This window comes from Lutjanus erythropterus, chromosome 18, assembly GCF_056507025.1.
Source record: "Lutjanus erythropterus isolate fLutEry1 chromosome 18, fLutEry1.hap2, whole genome shotgun sequence".
Lineage (NCBI taxonomy): Eukaryota > Metazoa > Chordata > Actinopteri > Lutjaniformes > Lutjanidae > Lutjanus > Lutjanus erythropterus.
In genome coordinates, this window is record NC_139334.1 from 26,351,867 (window position 1) to 26,376,354 (window position 24,488).

At 38.2% G+C, this 24,488-nt stretch overlaps 1 pseudogene; it reads left to right on the top strand.

Moving 5' to 3' along the window:
* The first annotated feature begins 1,325 nt into the window (after positions 1-1,325).
* Positions 1,326-23,415, top strand: LOC146311194 (G2/M phase-specific E3 ubiquitin-protein ligase-like; annotated as a pseudogene).
* Positions 23,416-24,488: the final 1,073 nt, after the last annotated feature.

Here is a 24,488-nt window from a genome sequence, read left to right on the forward strand (position 1 = left end):
TACAAAAACGTTTCAGCTCATTATGTCATATCATGACTCAACAGCATCAATGCTGATTTAAAAAAAATGGCTTCGACAGGAGAATATCAAGTGGACTGACTGCCAACTGCCTTCTAAGCACTGACTGATACAGGCCCATGAAACAAAAAGCATGAAGCCAAAGAGAAATTTCGGTCACAAAGTCAGTGTCACTTTCAATATTCTTTAAACTTATGACTCAACATTATGCTTTAACTTGCTCTGAAAAAGTTAGTCTTTTAATGTTACAACTAATATTTCCCATTCATGTAAAAATGTACAGAAAAAAAGGAAAAATCCTTAAAAGAAAAGCAAAATAATGCTTCTAGCCACAAACCAACTAACTTATTTTAACTATTGAGAAATTAGTGTCACCTACAAAATAATAATAAAAAGTACTGTCCAGTCACGGCATGGCAAGTTAAGAGGACCACATGAGAGTGCTGCAAGCTAGTTCATGTTATCAGTCACAGTTTGTGTAAGGATAGAAAAATAATAGTATGCAGGGATGAACTGGGACTAAAAAAACAGTCCTGGACCCAGCCCAGCCAGTTGAAGTAATTTAACCATGTAACCTTTAATGTAACCAATAACTTATGTTGTATAAAATAGCAGCAAAATGAAGCAGCAAGCTGCAGCCTAAATAGGTCAGTCATATCAAAATGTATGCACAATTCTGATTTTTTTCCCCCTTATCTGATATTGTTGCATATTATGCCTTTAAAAGTCAATTCACTGACTAATTACCAGACAGCAGAGCCAAAGTTCTGATTTATATTTTATTATTTTCTACATTTTCTATTTTCTATGTGTTAATATGCATTGATCTTCTATACCACATATTCTATTCAATAATTATTTTTTGTTTATACCTCATTCTGTTCCGTATAGATAGGCCGACAGATGGAGGGAGCTGGTTTAAGGAGGGAGGGTTGTAGTCGGAGCACTGGGGTTTCAGGTGTGATTGTGTGGTAATTGTAAATGGTTTATGTGGCTCATGGGTCAGTTAGGAGGGCCCCTTCGCAGAATTTTGCCTTGGGCCCCAGGGAGGTCAGGACCAGCTCTACTGTAGGTAATACACTGACTATTGATGAGTACCTTATACAGGTCCACTTCAAATAATCTGACCTATCCCTTAAAAGGTTATTATGGAACTTTTGCCCAGTGACTCCCACAATACAGTGCCAACCCCAGCCTGAAAAAGTAAAAAAAAAAAAGTAAAACTGCTCCTTTCTATTGTTATTTTTGAGTCTGACACCATTATTATTGAAAGTTTTTATGAAAAGTATTTTGAGTAAATATTACTTACAATCTTGTGGATATTACATTGTAGTTCAGTGGGTAGAATTATTACCAATGACACTAACTAAAGCCCTGCGATGAACTGGGAACTTGCCAATATCAGCTGGGATAGGCTCCAGCCCCCACGACCCATCAAGGATAAGCGGTTACAGACAATGAATGAATGAATGAATGACACTAGCTAAGCTGTATTTGTTTTGCTTATCATTGTTTCAGTGACTTAAAGATGACGTTGGAGAAAATAATGGAGCAGATCACTTTCAGAATAAATGATGACAGCACTGTACGCTTCAATAGCATAAGAAGAAATGTGTGGGATGGAGCATCCAGAGCCATGGGCAGATCCAACTTTTCACCCGAGAAGAAGGAGATGTTAAATTCACTGATGACTATGGCTTGTCTGAGGGTGCTGTGGACAATGGAGGACCTTCCCAGGAATTTTTCAGGCACTGTCTACATGAAATCAAAGACAAAATTGGCATCTTTGAGGGCCCACCTAATGCTAAAGTCCTCACATGCAACTCCAAAGGTACTGATGATTTAATGTACTCATATTGTTCTAAGAGGCCACCATTGTATTTATTTTGGACCAATACTTTGTACCTGAAATTATTTGTGAGGAAATGTGAGAATTTGTTTTCTTTCTTTCTTTTTCTAAAAATATTTTTTTGAGAAAATTAGCAATCAATACTATGGTTAAAATGAACATGAGTTCTCTAATCTCACAGATAGGTGGCAATGTGACGAACAATATTTTGATTTAGTCATCTGACATGTGATGTTTGATTTCATTTGATAACAGCGATGAAAGACAACGGATACTTCTATGCTGGCCAGATCATGGCAATGTCGACTGCCCATGGAGGACAGAGTCCGTGTGTTCTGTCAGAACTCATGTATGAGTGTCTTCAAAAGGGTCCAGACAATGTAAAGGTCGAACTAGAACATATTGCTGATGAAGAAACAAGATCACAGGTGCAGTCGGTGAACATATTTTCATTTGATTCAATCATACTTAGACACTAATTATTAATTTTGCATGCTCTTATGAACCAACAAGTTTAACAATTAAACTAACAGCTATACATCTTCATTTGAAATAACAGAATCAATAAATATTTACTACCTTCATATTTTAATGTTAGCTTGTTATTTTTAGATCTTACAGGCTGAGACTGAATCATAACTGCAAGATACAGTTGCACAGGCAGCCAGCTTGATCAGTCCTGCAGGTCACAATGTACAAATAACACTGGAAAACAAGAAAGAGACTTGGCTCACTGGTATGTCCTCCAATGGACCCGTGCCCCTTTTGAAAGGTATGTCGTATGCTATAAGGTATTAACATACTATAATCATACCTTAGCAGATAAATAAAGGCTTATTTCATGGTAGTGTCACAATACTGGAATTTCTAATTTTGATACAATACTTTAGTAGTATTAGTAAAAACTAACATATAATAAAATGTTTTAATTTGATCAGTTTACTATGTAGTACAGTTGATATGTACCATATATGTACTGCAATTACATTTAAAATTAGATGAAGATTGATTCATAGAAAACGTTGCATTGTATTGCAAATTAGCAAATGCACATCCACCACCATGAATGGCTGTTCTGTGCAAATAATATCCTACTTATATATCCAGCTGACTAAGACAAGATTAGCCTGGATTCATTATGGCTCTCACCAACTCTTTTTATATTTTTATCTTTTATTTGCTGCTAAGTTAATCAGTATATTGACCACATTGTTGTGAACTTTGTCTATGACATTTTCAGCAACCTTTTAAATTAAAGTGTAATTTCAATTAAAAAAAATGCTTAATGGTGTTTTAAGGAAATTTTACCTCTTTTACTATGACTTTTACATTTATGCAGTGGTATAATACTTAATTACTCTATGAAAATGTTAGGGCTGCCCCCTGATGGACTCAAATCATTAGTCAGAGTCCCCATAGTTCACTGAGGTTTCTCTTGTCAGAGAATAAAACTTTTTTCCACCTTTCAGTGTTCCATGTTTTGTGCTCCCTTGCAAACTCCAAACGGGCAAGTTTGTGGTGTGAGAATAGACGTGGCCTTTGAAGACATTTATTATTCTTTAAGCCCTTCTGTCTCAGATGGCATCTTATGGTTATTGGGCTGCAGTCAGCATAAGGGCCTTAATTTGGGCTGAGAGTTGGCCTGTGTCTTCATGGACAGCCTGTTGGATCCACCGGCTCAGCACAGGTGAATGTTTTTTTGGGTCTACCTCTCGATTTTTTGTCCCACAACCCTCAGGATCATTTGAGAAATTTAAAATGACTGTCTTACTGTGTCAAACCTCGGCTGCAATGGCACGTTGCAAGAGGCCTTTCTTGTGCAGCTCAACAGTCCTGCTACATTAAAAGGCAGAAAGATTTTTTGCCTTTGCCATCAAGAGGTCATGACAGTATGAATGCCTGAAAGAAAATTACATGAAGGCCAAATTTTTTGCGCAGATTTTGACTTTTTAAGGCTATGGTCTTAAACTTTTGATCAGCTGATGAACAGCCTGTTTGAGTGTAAATGCAGTTTTCAGTAAATTGCCTACTTTCTATTTTTTGTCTCTTGCTCCTGTTTCTTCTTTTTGCATTTTGAAGCTCCACTTACAACCTGGTTACGATCCACCAGCACAAAATGAGAATACTTGTAATTTTTCCTCCGGTCTTAAGATTTTGTTCAGGTGTGTATAAATATATAAAAGAGCAAAATGTTATTCATATACTGTATGTCAAGTGTCATTTAATGCAACAACTGTTCAATTATCATGAATTCTTCGTTATTAATGATGTTAATGTCTTCTTCAGTGGCAGGTCTGCAACTAAAGTGATGTGCCAAAAAACTGACCAATCATAGGAATAAGTGTGTTGTAATCATGATTAACTAAGCTTAACTTTTTCATGACTTCATCAGGTTTGTGGCCCTTCTGAATATTTAGGAATTATTTATTTGAAAACAAAAAAAAAATACAAATGCAATTGTGATAATTTTTGACTCCATTTCAATGATGACAAAAAAAAGTCGCCAAGAGGATTTGGAAAGTCACTAGATTTAGCGAGAAAGTCGCCTAGTTGGCCCTGGAGATTCATGAATCCTAAGTTTAAGTTTAAGATAAGTTTAGGAAACAGCCAATAAACATGAAGATCACTTTCACTTCAGCCAATCAGATGCTTAAACTCATCTTAGGGGTAGGCTTAAACTCTTGATGTCTGATGAGTGATTCAGTGGCTCCTGAGTCTACCAGAAAAGTGATGTCTTGTGCGTGGTAAGTGTTAGTGTTGGCATTTGTTTGTATGCCTCGTGCGAGTGTCTTACATTAAGTTCAACAATCAATCAATCAATCAATCAACGTTTTTTTTTTCCAACTGTTTTCTGTGTAGACTCAAGATGTTTAATGGCCTGCTGAGTGACTAGCTTTACATCACATGGTGGTTGTGTGTGTGTTAGTGCTCTCACATGTCTGATGTGGGGGTTGGTCTCTCATCTCAGCCAGTGTGTTCAGAGTTCAGTTATTGTCTGTTTGTACTGGACATTGTCCCAAGCCAGGTTTATGAGTCTCTGGTTGTTTGCTCCAGCCACCTTGGTCCAGTTGGTTGTCATTTGAGTTGGCAGAAGACCTTGAGCTGTGCTGCATACTCTGTCCCCCCATTCTGGATCAGAGGGAGGTGAGTAGCAGCATCTTTCATGTGGCCATATGTTCATGGCCTGTAGATCAGCTGGGCATGACCATCTCCTGCGGCCACCTCAATCATTGGTGCCATCACAGTGTCTTGTGATGGTCTGGCGGAGGTGCCTTTACAAGTCTGGCTTGGGGGCACATATGGTGGACGCTCGGTCGCTTGCGTCTCCTGCCACCCCTCTATGCTGCTAAGGTCTGGGTTGAGTGGCTGCACATCCTAGCTGGGTAGTTGGAGTGCTGGCTGAGGCTGTCTCCTGGGTGGAGCCGACTCCAGATCAGGATATAGTTTGAGAGACTGAGACGTAGAGATTAGTGGATCTGACCCTACCTACTGTTTTCTCTCCCTAACCAGCATGTATATGCCTTCCAGTCTGCCTCAAATATCTATTTGTTCTACTTTGAGTCAGAAACTTGTCTGTCTGTAAGGTTTACTCAGGTATCTACAGATGGGCTGAGCTGGGCAGAATGAGCCCAGAACAGAGATACACACAGATAAATGCAAGATCAGGAAAGGGTGAGTTGCATATTGTTATCACATAAAGATACAGGACATTTCTGGCTTGTTCTATTTCATGTTATTTTGTGAGTCACACAAGTATGTCCTGTCTTTGGGTACTTACAATATGCAGATACAGGATTACATGAGAAATGGGAATTTCAATCACAACTGTTACATTACTAAAATATTACTCAGTTACAAGTAATACAAGTACTGTTAGAAAAATACTAAAGTAAAAGTTGTTATAATTATGAGCTATGGAAAATATACAAAGTACATTACGGCAAAAAGCAGCATTGTTGCTGCAAATAAAGCAGGAGAAGAAGTTTGCTGTCAGAAAATTACTGATCGACTAAATGCGGTCTTAATGCTGCTGTTTATTCTAACATGAAAACTGCACATTAAACAATAAAACTCCATACAGCAGATTTAAACATGAGGAAGTCTGTCTGACACTGTCCTATGATGACAGAGACGTGGAGATCACAGTAGTTTTTGGCCAAACCGACGTAAAATGAGTTTAACTGATTTAAGATTGTCCCTGATAAATGATGATGAATTTTCTAATCAGTGATCTGAGCTGCAATATCACCAAGACAAAACGGATAACAGTAAAAAGTATTCAAAGTGTCTGTAGTTGCTTCATCATTATTTTAGTATGTGTTTTATATACGATATAAATTTAAAGTGTGAATATTATCTGGAACAAACTCTGACTCTGCATCACCAAACAGAGTTTACCATGACAGCACGACGCATTCAGTTTGTGCTGCTGTTACATTACATTATGTTTCATTTTTACATTATACGGATTCGTTCGGTGATATTACGAACATACAGCTCAGCAACTTTTCATTTTTAATGTCTTCCCTCAGTTTAAAAGCTATATCACTCATAAACAACCTTGTTAGGACAATAATTAGTTAAAGAACGGCGCTTTTTACAGACAATTTAATCTGAAACTCTGAACATAACCTGCTCCTGACCAGGTTATGAGTTTAGCATCAGTTACCATGGTGATCTAACCAGGTTAAAAGAGAGCCACCTTTGTGACACTGAAAATCCTGGGTTTAGACTCAACATAGCTCGCTAACCCATTAATCTCGCTTCGTAGTTCACCCCTCAGAGCATCGTCCTCTGTGTGAGGAGCATATTGAAACAAAAAGAATTATTTTTAGGAGTACAAGCAGTATTGCTCGCTGCAGACCCCTATTGTTTTTGGTCAGTTAACAGCCTATCCAGTATTCACTGCAGCTCTAAGAAAAAAATAAATAAATAAACAAACAAACAAACTCAAAACAGTTTGCTCCTCCTATTTTAACGGAGGGTAATCAATACTAAATGGAGTTAAAAATACAATATAAACATTAACATCTATAAACCAGGAGGAGGCCCCATACAACTTATTTGTTGTTTTTTATCCTTATTATCTTTTTTCTTTTTATTTATTTATTTATTATTCTAATTATTATTTTTTTAGGATTTGTATACTTGTTCTATTTATTTACCTATCTTCCTTTTGTGGGTGGGTTATGTACCCTTTGAATGTTATCATGGGTGGGGGGGGTGGGAGAATTTCTGCTTATCATGATGTGTGCATGTAATGTGTGTGTGTGTATTGTACAGCATTGAAGACGTCATTTTTGTGAAGAATTTACACATACCTGAGAGTATTTGCTGTGCTGTGAATTCCAAATGAAAAACTGATGACTTAAAATATAAGTAGTAGTGTAAAACTTATGTTATATAAATATATATGGTAATATTAACAAAAATGAATAATAGTGTAATATATATATTGAATAAGTTTTGTTGATAAAGTTTTGTTGATAAAGTTTAAAATAAGTTAAAAAAAATAGGTTTTGAATAGTTCAAGGGCTGTGGAATGTGATGATGTCATTATGATGACATCATCACATTCTACAGCCTTTCTTTTAAGCTCATTTTAAACTTTATTAACAAAACAATTTCAATAAAAAATTATTCTGGTCTGGCTTATTTAATTGATTTTACTGTGTCATTAAATCCTACTTCATTCTGTCTGCACATGCTCACAACAAAGTGTGCCATTTTTTTTGAATGATTTCAGTTAGAAGCCCCTTGAATGCTGTATGTCCATCCAACCCGTAAATGTATATATTAATAAAGTTTTGTTGATAAAGTTTAAAGAGGTTCGAAAAAAAAAATGCCTTTGAAATGTTCTACTTTGATGATGTCATCAAACACTTTCATACTGAGTATTAAGACCATACAAGTCACGACAGCTTAATCAAAACACAGTCAGAAATGTTGACCCAACAGGACAAAACCGCGATGATGCCAAAAGACATTTCAGGAAAGTTAAAAAATTTCAAGATTGGTATGCTTCCATCAGATATACCGGAGCGTGTTAGGGCACTCAACACAAAAATGGAGCATAGACGATTACATATTGAGAATAATTTACAAATTAAAGAAAAGCAAAATTATGAAAAGATCTCACAAACAGAGACTGATCAATCAGAAAGATTCATGAATCTCCAAACCCCCAAACAGATTCCTCATTGCCATATAACACCTATAAACCAGGAGAAGACCAATCAGTTTGTGAAAGATAGCCAGAGATTCATCAAACATGCTTCTCAAAAAGAGGTTGATGAAATTGAGCGGCAGAGGAAAGAAAGACAGGAGAGGGCTGCAACTGATTGGGAGCACTATGAATACAATCTCTCCATGGCAGCTGAAAAGCGTGCACGCCAAGAGCAGCTAAAAATGGAGGAAGTTGATGAAAGACGTAGGTTTGCCAGAGAGACTTGGGAGACAGAGAACAAGTTGCAGCAGTATGTTCAACAAGAATCCCAAGGAGTCCCTGTGTCGAAAGTCACTTCAGAGGAGTTAAAAATGTTAGTCAGGGGTGTGCTTCCATCAGAAATAACATCGCGTGTTAGGGAATTCAAGACAAAAATGGAACGTAGACGAATAGAAATTGAGAATATCGTGCAAGCTAAAGAAAACAAACGTCTGAAATCAGTAGAGAGACTGCAGGAGAAGAGAGAGAGAGAAATGCTCTTTGAGTTAGACAGAAAACATGCACAAGAGGGCAGATGTCAGGCAAGAACAGAACTCCAATTAGCTCAGCTTGAAAATTATGAAAAGACCTCTCAAACAAAGACTGATCAATCAGAAAGATTCATGTATCTCCAAACCCCCAAACAGATTCCTCATTGCCATATAACACCTATAAACCAGGAGAAGACCAATCAGTTTGTGAAAGATAGCCAGAGATTCATCAAACATGCTTCTCAAAAAGAGGTTGATGAAATTGAACGGCAGAGGAAAGAAAGACAGGAGAGGGCTGCAACTGATTGGGAGCACTATGAATACAATCTCTCCATGGCAGCTGAAAAGCGTGCACGCCAAGAGCAGCTAAAAATGGAGGAAGTTGATCAAAGACGTAGGTTTGCCAAAGAGACTTGGGAGACAGAGAACAAGTTTCAGCAGTATGTTCAACAAGAATCCCAAGGAGTCCCTGTGTCGAAAGTCACTTCAGAGGAGTTACAAAAATCAGTCAGGGGTGTGCTTCCATCAGAAATAACATCGCGTGTTAGGGAATTCAAGACAAAAATGGAACGTAGACGAATAGAAATTGAGAATAGGGTGCAAGCTAAAGAAAACAAACGTCTGAAATCAATACAGAAACTGCAGGAGAAGAGAGAGAGAGAAATGCTCTTTGAGTTAGACAGAAAACATGCACAAGAGGGCAGATGTCAGGCAAGAACAGAACTCCAATTAGCTCAGCTTGAAAATTATGAAAAGACCTCTCAAACAAAGACTGATCAATCAGAAGGATTCATGAATCTCCAAACCCCCAAACAGATTCCTCATTGCCATATAACACCTATAAACCAGGAGAAGACCAATCAGTTTGTGAAAGATAGCCAGAGATTCATCAAACATGCTTCTCAAAAAGAGGTTGATGAAATTGAACGGCGGAGGAAAGAAAGACAGGAGAGGGCTGCAACTGATTGGGAGCACTATGAATACAATCTCTCCATGGCAGCTGAAAAGCGTGCACGCCAAGAGCAGCTAAAAATGGAGGAAGTTGATGAAAGACGTAGGTTTGCCAGAGAGACTTGGGAGACAGAGAACAAGTTGCAGCAGTATGTTCAACAAGAATCCCAAGGAGTCCCTATGTCGAAAGTCACTTCAGAGGAGTTACAAAAATCAGTCAGGGGTGTGCTTCCATCAGAAACAACATCGCGTGTTAGGGAATTCAAGACAAAAATGGAGCGTAGACGAATAGAAATTGAGAATAGTGTGCAAATTAAAGAAAACAAACTGCTGAAATCAATACAGAAACTGCAGGAGAAGAGAGAGAGAGAAATGCTCTTTGAGTTAGACAGAATATCTGCACAGGAGGCCAGATGTCAGGCAGCTGAAAAGTGTGCAAACCAAGAGCAGCTAAAAGGAGAGGAAGATGAGCCTTCTTCCAATGAATATTGGGGGATTCAGCAGGAACACCAAAAATTCCCACCAACTTCCAAAAAAGTTAAAGAGAGCTTCACTGCAAATAAAGCAACAAGAGGGAAATTGAATGCCACTTCCAGTGTGAATGGAAATAGTGAACAGCTGCAGGGTTGCAATATAGTGAAGCTCAACAATGGACAGACCAGGATGGTGGGACAGACCTGCCTCCCCACTGTAAGCAACATTTTCAAACCCCAGCAGGTCACTGCAGAGCCATCACTTACTCGATTCCCGCCTATCTCCAAAAGAGATAATGTCAACTCCACTGTAAAGAATGCAACGAGACAAGAGTTAAGTGTGATCGGGACAAGTAAACAGCTGCATGCCCGCCCATCCCCACCCACCGTCGCTAAACCCCAGCAGTGCACTGCAAGGCTATCACGTGTCCGCCTCTCACCTATTTAAAATGCAATCCAGCAGAGGCTCAAAAACATCCAGCCTAGACCAGCTTGACTTACTTTCTCTGACATTCCCCATCCCTTTGTCTGCATTTTTCATGACATCATTTTTTCCTCAGCATGATGAAGGCATGACCTGCACTTCACTGAATCTCAGTGGTTAGTTCTCCTTGCCACTGTTGGTTGGGTTGGTTAGGACAGCGCTGTGCTATTTGAGGTAATCTCACTCCTCAAATAGCACTGTCAGGACACCTATTTTTTCCCTGCCAGCATGGCAAAATCATGAATGGCTCAGGTCAGGTTATGCCTTCACCATCCTGTCGAAGAAAAATAAAAAAGCTTTAAGGACGCCATGTAGGCTCAGTGGTTAGCACTGACGCCTCACAGACGGGTTCCTGGTTCAGACCAGACCTTTCTGTGTGGAGAGCTCATGTTCTCCTCATGTGCGTGTGGGTTTTCTCCGTGATGCTACGGTTTCCTCCCACCCATATATCAATAGCAAAATAATTTGAATCATTCTGCATTAATAATGATTGGTTGTGTTTGTTAGGTACATGATTGGGTTGAGATTGGGTCAGTGTACCCAAGTCTCACTCCTCATGCCAAATCCTAACCACCCCAACCATCATGGGCAACGAGTACTGCGAGTAGAGTCTGCATGTTGTCCTCGTGTGTTCGGGGTTTTAATCCCGATTGCTCGACGTTCCACCCAAAGACATATCTACACAGTATGATCATGTTAGGATAACCATTAGCGGCTGGCGTTTGCAGTAAAGATGACAGAGGATGTCAGGACACCTATTTTTTCCCTGCCAGCATGGCAAAATCATGAATGGCTCAGGTCAGGTTATGCCTTCACCATCCTGTTGAAGAAAAATAAAAAAGCTTTAAGGACGCCATGTAGGCTCAGTGGTTAGCACTGACGCCTCACAGACGGGTTCCTGGTTCAGACCAGACCTTTCTGTGTGGAGAGCTCATGTTCTCCTCATGTGCGTGTGGGTTTTCTCCGTGATGCTACGGTTTCCTCCCACCCATATATCAATAGCAAAATAATTTGAATCATTCTGCATTAATAATGATTGGTTGTGTTTGTTAGGTACATGATTGGGTTGAGATTGGGTCAGTGTACCCAAGTCCACTCCTCATGCCAAATCCTAACCACCCCAACCATCATGGGCAACGAGTACTGCGAGTATAGTCTGCATGTTGTCCTCGTGTGTGCGGGGTTTTAATCCCGATTGCTCGACGTTCCACCCAAAGATATATCTACACAGAATGATCATGTTAGGATAACCATTAGCGGCTGGCGTTTGCAGTAAAGATGACAGAGGAGGTCAAGGATACCAAGCATCTGGTGTTTATTTACAAATTTAACAGCATCACTAACAGCATTACAGCAACCCAAGTGAGGTCTGACCAGCAACACAGATAGATGGGAACTGGCGCCTTAAATACTGCGTCCATGGTAGACCTGGTTGGAAGATACCATCAACAGGTGCTATCCAAATTCCTTTGCTGTTCAAATGCACCTAAACCATATATAAACAATGTCAAAACCCAAAATATATACAAAATCCCATTGAATGCTGTTTACCCCATTAATAAACACCCAAGCATAATTAATATTAATAAATATTTACAAATACAATACATTTCCAAACCCCCCTCCCCTTATCTCCCTCCTTGGTTCCCTCCCGGAACGTTTAATGTGCCCCTTGTAGCCGGGGGGGACTCTTTTGGCCGTGCACCCTGGAGCGGACACAAGGAATACAGGTAGAGCAATAAATATGCTACCAAACGTGCAAAATATGCAACGTGCAAATGAAATTATTCTGTGCCAATTCCGCTAATATAGTGCAAATATCGCTGACAAAGTGCCAAGTGCCATTATAGTTATGCATAGTTTAATTGTTTGTTAGAAAGTGCAATTAATTCTGACCCACATTGTGCAATATTCGCAGGACCAAAGTCATCTGTCCACAGTAACGAAGTGCCCTTCGTTACAGATCATAATGACTTTATAATTCATTAAAGCAAATAAACGCACAAATTATTCCCTCATTAATCATTACCATAATTTTCTCACATTGCCATTGACAGTTTTTTATATCGTCTCTTTTTGGTCCAATTTTTGGTCCAAAATGTTATAGTTATGGCAAAAAATGTTCATGTTTTACTGTAACTATTGTAGGCTCCTGAGTGGAGCATAAGGTTAGAAACTAAACCAAACTTAAGAAAACTAAACAAAAAATAAAGAATAAAAAAATAAATAAATAAAACCAAGAAAAAAAAAACTTAAAAAAAAAAAAAATCCTAAGTAACTCTGCCAAAGTGTCTCTTTTGGGTCACTGTGCCGGTCCCAAGCCCGGATTAAGGAGGAGGGTTGGATTTTGAGCTAGCAGTTTGATTAAATTTGCTATTCTAACATTTAACAATTCAGGACAAAATTGATTTATGTAATGTAGGTCTAGACAATTACATGCAATTGCCAATTATGCGAATTAGGCATCATTTAGCGACTTCTAGGACAGTCAACAGCTACTTTACTTACTGAGGAGTTGGCAACACTGAATATTCTGCTGTGGACAGGGTCAGCAGCAACATATATTTTAGATGCCTAAAAAAATCTGCATCCTTTAAGTGTACGCCATGTCTAGAACATTTTCACCAGTTTATGTTGTTGCTGGATGCAGAAATTCTCATCCATGCTTTTATATCTTGCCGTTTAGACTAGTGCAATTCGCTTTTTACCGGTCTTCCCAAAAAGTCATTAAAGAAACTACAGCTAGTGCAAAATGCTGCGGCCAGAGTTTTAACCAAAACGAAAAAAAATGATCACATTACTCCACTTTTTAAAACACTTTGCTTTTAGAATTGATTAAAAGTAAAATAAAGTTCTTTTACTTGTTTATAAAGTTTTGAATGACCTTGCTTCTCCATACATTCGGGATCTTCTTCAGTCTAGTGAGCAACAAGATGTGCTGCAGCAGCTTAGTTCTGCAACATGCGCTCTTGACCCAATGCCTACTAAGTTATTAAAAAATGTTTTTAGTTGTTTGGTAGAGGATGCCCTTAAAATTGTTAATGCCTCTCTACATTCTGGTATCTTCCCCTCATGTCTCAGACATGCTATTGTAACACCACTGTTGAAAAAGAATCATTTTGATCCATTTGTTTTTGAGAATTACAGACCAATATCAAACCTTCTATTTTTCAGGAAAATTCTTGAGAAGGTTGTTTACACACAATTACATATGTATCTGTCAAATAATAATTTGTTTGATGTTTACCAGTCTGGTTTTAGAGTTAACCACAGTACCAAAACTGCCCTGGTGCAAGTGGAAAGTTCGAGGCGCAATAGATTTAAGAGGCAGGTGCGCCAACAGCACAAGCTGTGGCAGTATGACAGCAGGTTTACCAGGTGGAAAGAAGAAGAAAAGACTTTCAAAATGAGAAAACAGATCTCCTAGTTCAAGGAGTGAAAGCACGGATCTGTGCAATATATGGAGATGACAGGATGTCTCCAAAACAACTTCATGTGGAAATAGTTTATTTTACATTAACGTCTGCAAAAACCAATACAATAAACATACTGCAAATGCCATGCATATATGTAAGTGGTTATGTTTTACACTGAAGCACCTTGACATTGTGTTTTTTAAATTATTATAATTATTTATTTAATTTTATAATTAATTATCATCATTAGGAATGTTCCTGGTGACTAATTTCCCTGTTGATTAAACGCAAAATTTAATTTGGACTAGTTGACTAGTCTAACACTCCGAAATCAGTTAAATTTAGCAGAATGTATTCATTTATAAAGGTTAAACACTGTCTGAAAAAAAATAGTGTGTGTATTAAGAGCCATTTGAAGCCGTTAATCACAGTCAACAATCGCCAAATCGTACTTTAAATGCTGCTGAAACGCGCGCTACTTTGCACTGTGCAATACAAGCCTTACACATTAATGTACAAAACACGACAACAGCTCAATAAACGCTTCACCTTTTCAGACCAAAGAGGGTCACAGTGTCTGCAGGTAAAGGACCCAGAGCTAACGTTAGCTGTCAGCCTGACACACAGTGTGGCTAACGTTAGCAGTGCTAGTAGCAGCAGCAGTTCTGCTTGCTGGTTTGCTGTCACAGTCTACATTCATCTGTCCGACTTTGCTGATAAATATCCGGGGTTGCCAGGGCGATCAGGGTGAGAGGGGCTGCTGTCTGACAGTGCCGCAGCCCGGAAATCTTAGGCAACAGATAACTGGCATCGTGCAAGAATGAAATATTGATAAATATTTTAAATGACTAGTATTTCTGGTGCCGACTAGCATGGGTGGGGACGTTTAATCGTACAGTCGACTAATCGCGCGTATCCCTAAAAAGAAACCTCTAGATCTTTAAGTCTGGATAAAAGCTCGGTTTTCTTCCGAACCTTGTGTTTCTTTTTATATGATGAAAAGCTTATGATCCAACCCCTACATGTGTGGCCTTAAAGGCCTTCCAGACTATCTGGATGGAGGTCACAGGAGTCATGTTTAATTTTATAAATTCTCTAATATTTTGTTGTTGTTCTCTTCTAAGCTTGACCCTGTAGCAGCTGGACTTCCGACTTGTCTCAGGGCTGTAGCAGGGTGTGGCTGTGGGTTATGCTGACTTGACATTATTAGTCCCACATACAGTCTTTAGGATTTTGCTTAAGCAAAAAACCTCCCACCTTTCGACAGCTAGGTGGCTCAGATATAATACTGTTTTGCTTGACATGCCAAACATTACTGTGAAACAATTGTTCTTAAGCCTGCTACCTTTCTCCCCACAGCAGATGATGGACAGCCACATGACTGTGTTGCAGTAATAAATGAAGTTTGCTCCCCCAGGCCTGACCTGCATGAAACACCATTCACCAACACAGACTTGGAACTGTTTGTGGACGGCTAAGCTTCAAGACACCCAGCGACCGGTAAAAATCGAGCAGGATTTGCGGTCACAACATTATACAACACAATATTTGCTAAGCCACTCCTACCTGAATACTCAGCCCAAGCTGCAGAGCTTGGAGCCCTGACTGAGGCATGTAAATGCGCTAAGGATAAGACAGTGAACATTTTCACAGACAGTAGGTATACATGAGGAATTTGTCACTTATTTGGCCAAATATGGGCCAACATCTTTGATGTGCAACAAGAGCTACAAATATATTTGCATTCATCACAGGTACAAACATAAGATTTCAACAAAAATTGCACTCACTGTGTAAATTTCAAATTGTCCTGGACACTGGAAAATGTCATAGAATTCAGAATGTCATACAAGCTGAAGAAAATTAATGATCTATAGCTCTAGTTCACTGTTTATGAGCTCTCTACATACACATCATTTGTGAGTTTCAGATTGTATTCTGACATCAAGTCCACACAGATATCAAACACATCTTTGTCACAAGGGAAGTCCTTGAACAGTGGATATAATGTTACAATTATATTTTCACAGCTTTCAAAATGTGGTGGAAGAATCGAAAAATAAAAAGGTATTTTACATCATTATGTCATGCCATTTATTATGCAGAACAATTCTTGATGCAGAGCTACTCTCAGCTATGATGGCGTATTAGGGCCATTAGGTAGACCAATGTAAAAATACACAAATTAACATCATAAATACACACAGATAAATAATCAGAAATTCTCTAACATTAAAGTGACAAGGCTCAAAAACTGAGAGAAAATCAGAAAATCCGGATATTCTCTGAGATTATGAAAAAATAAATTTGTGGGGAAAAACTCAGGAATTCTCTGAGATTAATGTAAAAATTTAAAAGAAAAAAAAAAAACTCAGAAAAACTGTTTTTGTCACTGTGAAACATTTTGATTAAAACTTAGTAGGTCCTAATACCAAATATCAAATCAGTTTGATGTTTGCATATAACAGCTATTTGGATGAGGTGATATCAAGAACTAAGGGTGAGTCAAAACCTGCAGGGACAAAAACAATTTTCTCACAAATTTATAATTTTATAATTTCAATGAATATCCAAGTTTTTTTCTCTTGCAAACATTCATTAATTTATATTATTGATTATTGATTTTAAAATTTGAATTACATTTTTTTTTTTTTTTTACTTAAAACACTTTTTTTTCCCACGTGGTCATTTGTGGCTCCTAAAATATTAATGGGCAATTCTTCATCTTGTAATGTAATATGTCCATTACCTGTATGAAGAAAGCAAAACTGAATCAAGGATTTGTCCAAGACGTTGTCTGAGAAGTAGCCATCTTCTCTCAGTTTGTCAAATAAGTCTATCCAAAACTGAACATACTCACTTCGTAGGATCAGCCACCATTGTTCAATGCGCTGGTTTCCAGTACTTGGACCAAAGGTGACAGTGTCTATCACAGCTTGGTTCTCAGAAAAATGCAAAAAACGCTGCATTTCAGCCATGTGGCCATTTTCTGTTCCTAAATCAAGTCTGAGTCTTGCAGTGCACCCACCAGCAGTGATTACAGCATCCATGAAGTAGCCAGCGATGATCTTCAGATCATTGTTTGTTTTGTAAGCTTCAAGCCATATCATCTTTCTGGAGAATCCGTCAATGCATCCACCGATTGCAGTTCCAAATGGCTTAAGCTTGTCGTAGCCATCGTGGTACACATGCCTCCGTAGTCTGTTTCTTGACCTCAGATCAACACCTTCACCATCCAGTAACTGTAGTAATATTCAAACTCTTTCTCTGTCAGTCAAAATTCCATTTAACCAACATTTTTGGTGCATCCATCTGTAACCATGACACTGACCAGATGTTTCCAGTTGCTGTTCAATGAAGGCTGCCACTTCAGCCACATCGGTTTTATTCTTTTGACGCCAGAGCCTCTTCTTGCTTAAAATCCGTTCAAGGGTGCGTTTGCTTAGTACAATCCAATGTAAATTTACAAGCAAAGTAAGTATTTCATCTGTTGTAAATCCATGTTTAAAGTAGTCCTCTATGTACTCACAATCCATCTCTGTGAAACTGAGAAGGAGCTCTCACGCCAAACCGCTGCTGTTGTTAAAATATCTCATAATTTCAACTTTTTATCTCATAATTATGACTTCTTATCTCATAATTATGACTTTTTAATCTCATAATTTCAACTTTTTATCTCATAATTTTGACTTCTTATCTCATAATTATGACTTTTCTTAAATCTCATAATTATGACTTACCTTGAGGATATTTCTTTCTTTCAGTGGTGGAAACAGGCTTCCGTAGATTCAGGATTCAGATGGATGATCCTCGATTTTCTCACGAAGTGCATCATTCAAATAGATAATCCTCAAAAAGAAAGTTTGTTGGCTTCGACTGTTCTGCCCGCCTCCTACACAAATACAGTAGTGTTCTGTATTTGTGTGGCCTCTTTAAGGTAATTTCTACATCACTCTCAGAATGCAACGTTATTAACATTATATTACAGTATTCTATGGAAAACGGCAAACCACCCATAAATATTACCCAGAATGCATTGTTTTCTACAGTATAGTACCGTTTTAATGGAAAACAGTATGTTACTGTCAGAATTTGGCTGTTTTCTTACAGCATTTTGTTACAGTGCATGTAAAAAAAATTACTTTGACACAAAATAATAATTTTAAATCTATTTTAGTGATTTAACAATGATTTTACTGTTTTTATTGTTCCTCCAGAGTCTATGATCAGAACTGTGTCCATGGCAATGGGCGGTTCTTCATAGCAATGGTCTGTTATAGAGAAATAACAGACCTTAACATGCGTAATTGACCAGTCAGAATCGAGTACTTAACAAATCCATGTAATAAACAGTAATTAACAAATAAATACATAAATAATAGTAATAAATAATCCAACAGCACAAAACAATCAACATATTAACATCAACATAAAGGTTCTCCCATCTTCCCAAACCACACCTACATCTGTTAGTGCCACCATCTGAATAAATTAAATCTTTGATATAATCTAATATATGATTAGACTAAATTTTACGAGATTTAAATTATTTGTCAGGGATCAGCGGGACCTTGGTCTTTAATTATTTATAGATTGTCTCTTAGGTATAATTCTGCTTTCTCTTTCTTGGTGTTTTTTCTCTCCTTGATGTTGATTAAAAGCATCAGAGAGTCCAGCAGCCTCTCAGGGTCTCCTCTCACCTCCTCACTGCGTTCATTAATAAACTAATTGGTCATTTTGTTTCGCATTAGCGTTGTGTGTTCAGCTAATCTGTTCCACTTAAATACTTGGAAAAATTCACCCCATTATAACGAGACGGGAAAAGTAGCACGTCGCTGCGTTTAGTGCCACCTGCGTGACAAGTGCGGTCGTTTAGACACCTGTACGAGTCCCCGCCCCTCCTCCTCCTCCAGCGGCTCCTCTCCTCAGCATAAACAAACATCCCCCTCTTAACACGACCTGGAGAAAAAAATACGGCGTCATATCAAGAGAAGGTGTTCATCTCCATCTAATTAGCTTCATATGTGCTGTTATATCTAAAAGGCGATTTAAAATTAAAGCCACAAACAAACAGTCCAACAGATTCACATGTGAGTGACATGGGAACATTTTGCCCCCATTTCATTGGTTGTGTGTAAAACCTTTATGGAAGCCCATTTCCGCCAATACAGAGAAAAAAAATCCAAAAAGTCAGTCATCATTTTGTGATTAAATAGTCGAATCATAAAATATGAAAACTGAGATTTAAAAAAATCAGTTTTCATCACATAATTATGTTTTTGTATCACATAATAATGACTTTTTATCTCACAATTCTGATTATTTATCTAATAATTTTGACTCTGTCTCACAATTATAACTTCTTCTTCTATAATTATGACTTTTTAATTTATAATTATGACTCTCTTTCACAATTCTGACTTTATATTTTTGACGTTTTGGTTCCGAATTTTAACTGAATTCTTTAACTTTAATTCTGCTTTTTAATCTCATCATGATGACTTTTTAACTCAATTTCAGCTTTTTATCTTATGAGTCTGTCTCTTAATTATGACCTTTTTTTTTGTCTCATCTCACTTTTTATTTCATAATTATGACTTTTATGACTTTTATAAGTCATAATATAGACCTTATAATGTATAACATGGACTTTTTATTTCATAATTTTGACTTTTTAACTGATAATTATGATTTTAGTTTCACAATGTCATTCTCTCATCTCATAGGTTTCACTTTTTATCTCATAATTATGAATTACAGAGGCGATATTTTTCTTTTTTTTGTACTGGCTTAGTTGGGCTTCCATACTCGTTTGATGAATTAAGCGTTATTTGGGCAGCAGCTGATTCGTGATGAGACACAGTTCAGCTCAGTCCAGCTTCTTTAACTCGCCTCACGTTGTTCTCTGAACAGGAACTGTTATTTCCTGACGGAGAGAAAGAGTCTGTTCTCCAAACATCAGCTGATGACCGCCTGAGTTCAGGACGAGCTGCTCTCCTCACAGCCCGTGTCAGAAGTCATTGTGCGGCTCAAATGCGGCTCTTTCACTGCGACACAAAGGACAAACTCTACTTCAAACGCTTGTAATGAAAGCTAATGACTATTAGATGGAGTAGAGGGGCCCTCGACTCTGCAAATAAAATGCAAAGGAGGATTTTTTTTTTTTTTTTTTTTTTTTTACAATCGCCTACCCTAAACCCCGCGCTGGTCAAATGAAGTGGACTCTCCTCCTATTGGAGCTGCAGGTTTTTGCTCTCATGAGAACTTTCACACCTTCAGAGCTGCATTACGTCTGAGCTCAGTCATGTGACCAGCAGCATTTAAATTCAGGCAGCAGAAAGAAACAGGCAGTGGTGAAATGTTGAAGGCATGTTTCAAGGAATTGGTTGAAAAAATTAATTGCCAGCTATTTTTTATAATCACTTAATTGTTTCGCTCATTTTTTCAAGTAAAAATGTCAAACTTTTGCTTCTTAAATGTGAGGATTTGCTGCTTTTCTTTGTAATTTATGGTGGTAAATGAAGAGCGTTTGGGTTTTGGACTGTTGGTTGGAAAAAAGAAGCTTTGAAGATGTCACTTTGGGCTCTGGGAAACTGTACTGACAATTTTCCGCTATTTCTTTTGACACTTTAATGACTTAATGTTGATTCAATTAACCATGAAAATAGTTGTCAGATTAATCGGTAATCAAAATATTTGTGAGTCACAACCCTAAACACATCCTCATTATGTCTTTCTTTTGGAAAAAGCTAGTTATTTTACCAATAAGTACACATATGTTTTTTGTTTTGTTTTTTTAATATTTGTTGCCTTCTTTTGTCATATATACATTATATAACTGAACCTCTTTTTACACTGTTGGTCAGACAAAACAGTTGCAGTTTCATATTTGATGTATTTGTACTTTATCTTAATATTACAGTTTGTGAGCAACATGTTTTATGATTCTAACTGAAATATTGCTAAACATCTCCATCCAGGCGGTTTATTGTCCGCAATCTGTAGCATTTTTGCATTTGCACTGAATATGAGGTCTTGCAGCCTGACCTGTGGTCAACATCTGGTGAGTCTCTGTTTTTAACAGTTATGTTAAACACACAATATGTCATTTCTGCTGCCAGGGGTCTCTCACACTAAAACAATAACAAGGAGAACCTATTGTAGCCACAAGACATGCAAAAAATGTAAAAGGCTGTATCTAGAGCAAGCATTTGCTTTGTCTGTTCTGGGCTACTGTAGGAACATGGCGGCCTCCATGGAAGAGGACTGACTCTCAATGTAGATATAAACGGCTCATTTTAAGGTAAAGAAACAACAATTAACAGTTCATATTTGCAGGTGATTATACACTAATGAAAACTACACTATAGACTATACTTATGAATATTATATTACATTTCTGCCATATTCTGCTGATAAAACACACTAAATCTTATATACTGGACCTTTAACCTGTCAGATTCTATAATTTATTATGTCTGGAAACTGTGACATCTTCAAATGTCTTGTTTTGTTCAACCAACAGTTCTAATCCTAAATGTGTTTAAAATACTGTCATATAAGACAAAGGAAAGCTGAAAATTCTCAATTTGAGAGGCTGAAACAAGCAACTTTTTTGTCTTTTCTCCTAGAAAAATGTTTTAAAAGATTAACCAAGTTATTAAAATTGCCCCATTAAACATTCATTCAGCTCTAAAAAAATACAGTATAAGCCAGCAAAATCATAACATCATATACCGAGTGTAGATAAACAAAAAACATGTTTAGTCTCTACCGCCAAGACAAACTGTGTAAAGTAATGAGAGCTGATGAGAACAAATGAAGATGTAACAGTTGTCTTTTATAAGCAGCTTCAGTTCAGAGCCTGCAGAGAGTCTTAGCCAGCGTTGGCATGTCTCCAGCCGTTAAGGTGCCCTGTGCTAATTGGGACGGTGAGGCCGGTGACCCCCACCCCTCTCCTCCCCAGGACTCTCCAGGTTTTCCCAGGCCTCTGACTGCTTCTTTCTCTCCCTCAATGGGATTACGTTGGGCTGTGGAGAGAGGGCCAGAGGAGGGGGAGCTCTGATTCCCGGCTGATCACATCAGAAACGACTCTCTGGGGTTTTTACACAAATTCTGCTCCTTCAGCGGCGCTTCAGCCCTAATCAGACCGAGCAGGGGACGCCAGGAGAGAGCAGGCAGGGGGTGGCGGACAAGAGAAAGAGATCAACTCTGTTACTGTTTATTAAACTTCTCTCTTTGATACTGTTAGCAGCCCTCTTCTCCCACTTACAGCACCTCTGTTGCCTACAGTTTTACCGTTTTGCTTTTTTTTATTGAAGATCTTTGGTCTTTCACGTATTTACACATTGACTGCAAAAACAGAACAGGCCTACACATGTCCTGATTTACACCAGCATTACAAAGTTTTTAGTTAAAGGACCAGTGTGTATGATTTAGTGAATCTGCACTTAGAGAAAAGACCCAATCAGGGATGGGGATATTTTTAAGCAGTGGCCCCATGAGCCACTAAGCCCCAGCCACATTTTTGGTGGCCCAAATGTGGGCTTACGTGGGAAAAAAGTTGAGGAAACTGGTGACACACACCGCAGTACATTACATCCTTAGATGTGTCAGATTATAGCCATTTAAACTCCTGCTTCCATTCACTCCTAAATTTTTGTTCTTGTCTCATTTTTTCATAGTCCGCCTTTTGTGTTTCTGGTTCTTCATTAAGGATCTTGTCAACAGTTTGAGCCAGATCGGTAAACCCTGACCTCCGTAGCCCTGACCAGTGTTGGGAAGTAAGTCATTACTAAGTAACATATTACTTTAATATTACTTTACTCAGTAACAAGTAGTGTAAGGGATTATAATTTCCACAACAGTAATTATATTACAGTTAATGATACAAGTAACTCTAATTTACTGAGTTACTTTTTCACCTTTTTCATCAGGTAGCATGCCTTTAAGTTCTGTTACAATCCGTTCACACACTGGCAGTGCAAAGTGATTAATACATGTTGTACCTTTAGTTTACAATAGCCATACATTGTCAAAGGAAAAAGGACATGAGATATAAAGATAAACATAAGAAATCTTTTTCTTTTTTTGTTTGTTTTTAGTTTTTGCTTCATACTAGTCAGCATCACATCTTCATTGATCTTTTGATTTATTATCAGCTCCACTGTTAGATCTGGTCTCTATAAAGTAGTTTGATGGAAGCTAAAAGCAGCTGACATTTATTAACATAAAATATTTAACATATTATCCTGCTGCCAAGAAAACTGTAAGGATTAAAGAGATATAATCCACTGTTTCATGTTCCCATCAGCAGCTTTCTTTGTTTAATATAACCAAGTTAACCACAGGACAGGACTTTCAGGTTGACCACCTCAATTAGCTGCTCAGATGGACTCATTTGCTACATGCCAATCCTTTCTACACGCTGTCTTCTCTCCTGTTTCATCCCTCATGTCTGCCAGGCAGGCTTCAGCGGACAGCATGAGTCCCTTTCCACCTGGAAGGAGAGACGTGGAGTTTGAATAGAGCAGAGACAGGACACCTGCCGGCGGTGGGAGGGCATGTTTGAGCCCCGTCCATTGAGGAGCAGTGAGAACAGGCGTATTGACCGTTTAAAGAGATTAAACAGTGAGACGCAGCTCTCTAGCCCCGAGACAGACTGACCCCTACCACCCCCGGGTTACAGATATCCCAGCTAATCCCTGAGCTGGTTATTTATTTGCTTAGCTTAAATCAGAGGGGAACCCGAGTCCGTCCCAGACTTCAAGCATAAACGGACCAAGATCAAACCCGGGAGGAAATGTCTTTCCATGTCTCCATCATCTTCAAACTGGGCACAGAGCGAGGCAATAAGGGGAGGTCAGAGGGCACCGGGATGGTTCGATGAGATACATTAGAGAGGAGACAGGTTTTCCCTCTTGAGTTAAATCAGTTTCTGATACTAGTATGCAGATCAGCAAACCTTAATGTTTTTAAACAAACAAACATTTATTGATTCTAATTTAAATAGTTTGATGAGTAGAATTTCATCGCAGTTTGTGCTTTTGGTTTACTTTGATAATTAAATTCTTCTCCTGATGACATTTTCTTTAGATGTAGTCGATTAAAATGAGCCATTGACTGGATAAAATGCCTCCAGTATTTAAAGGAATAGTTCCAATTTTTTTAAAATCGGATTGCACAACATACTTGTTCATAATCAGCTGGAAAAACAATATGAGGTCAGCAGCACAATATCTTAGCTACTTAAAAAACAACACCAGTTTGAGTATATGCTGTATTTAGAATGTTTTCACCTCTTTACCTTGACATCAAACATAATTTTCTGATGGGAAACCAATGTTTTTAAGCCAAATATCACTTTCTCCAAAGCCACCAAACTCCTTATGCAAAAACAGTGATTTAATCTCACAGGACATAGGGGTTGCATGTGTGCTGCTTCCTCAATCTGCTAGTTTGTTTGTGGTATTCTGGGACTTTGGTGCTGTGAAAGTTTAGTTCAGACAATAGAGTTTGGTTGGTTCTGACTGAGCAATATTTGGCTGGTATAATGATGGTTTACTGATGGAAAAGACTGTCTGGCTGCGAGGTGAAGGCAT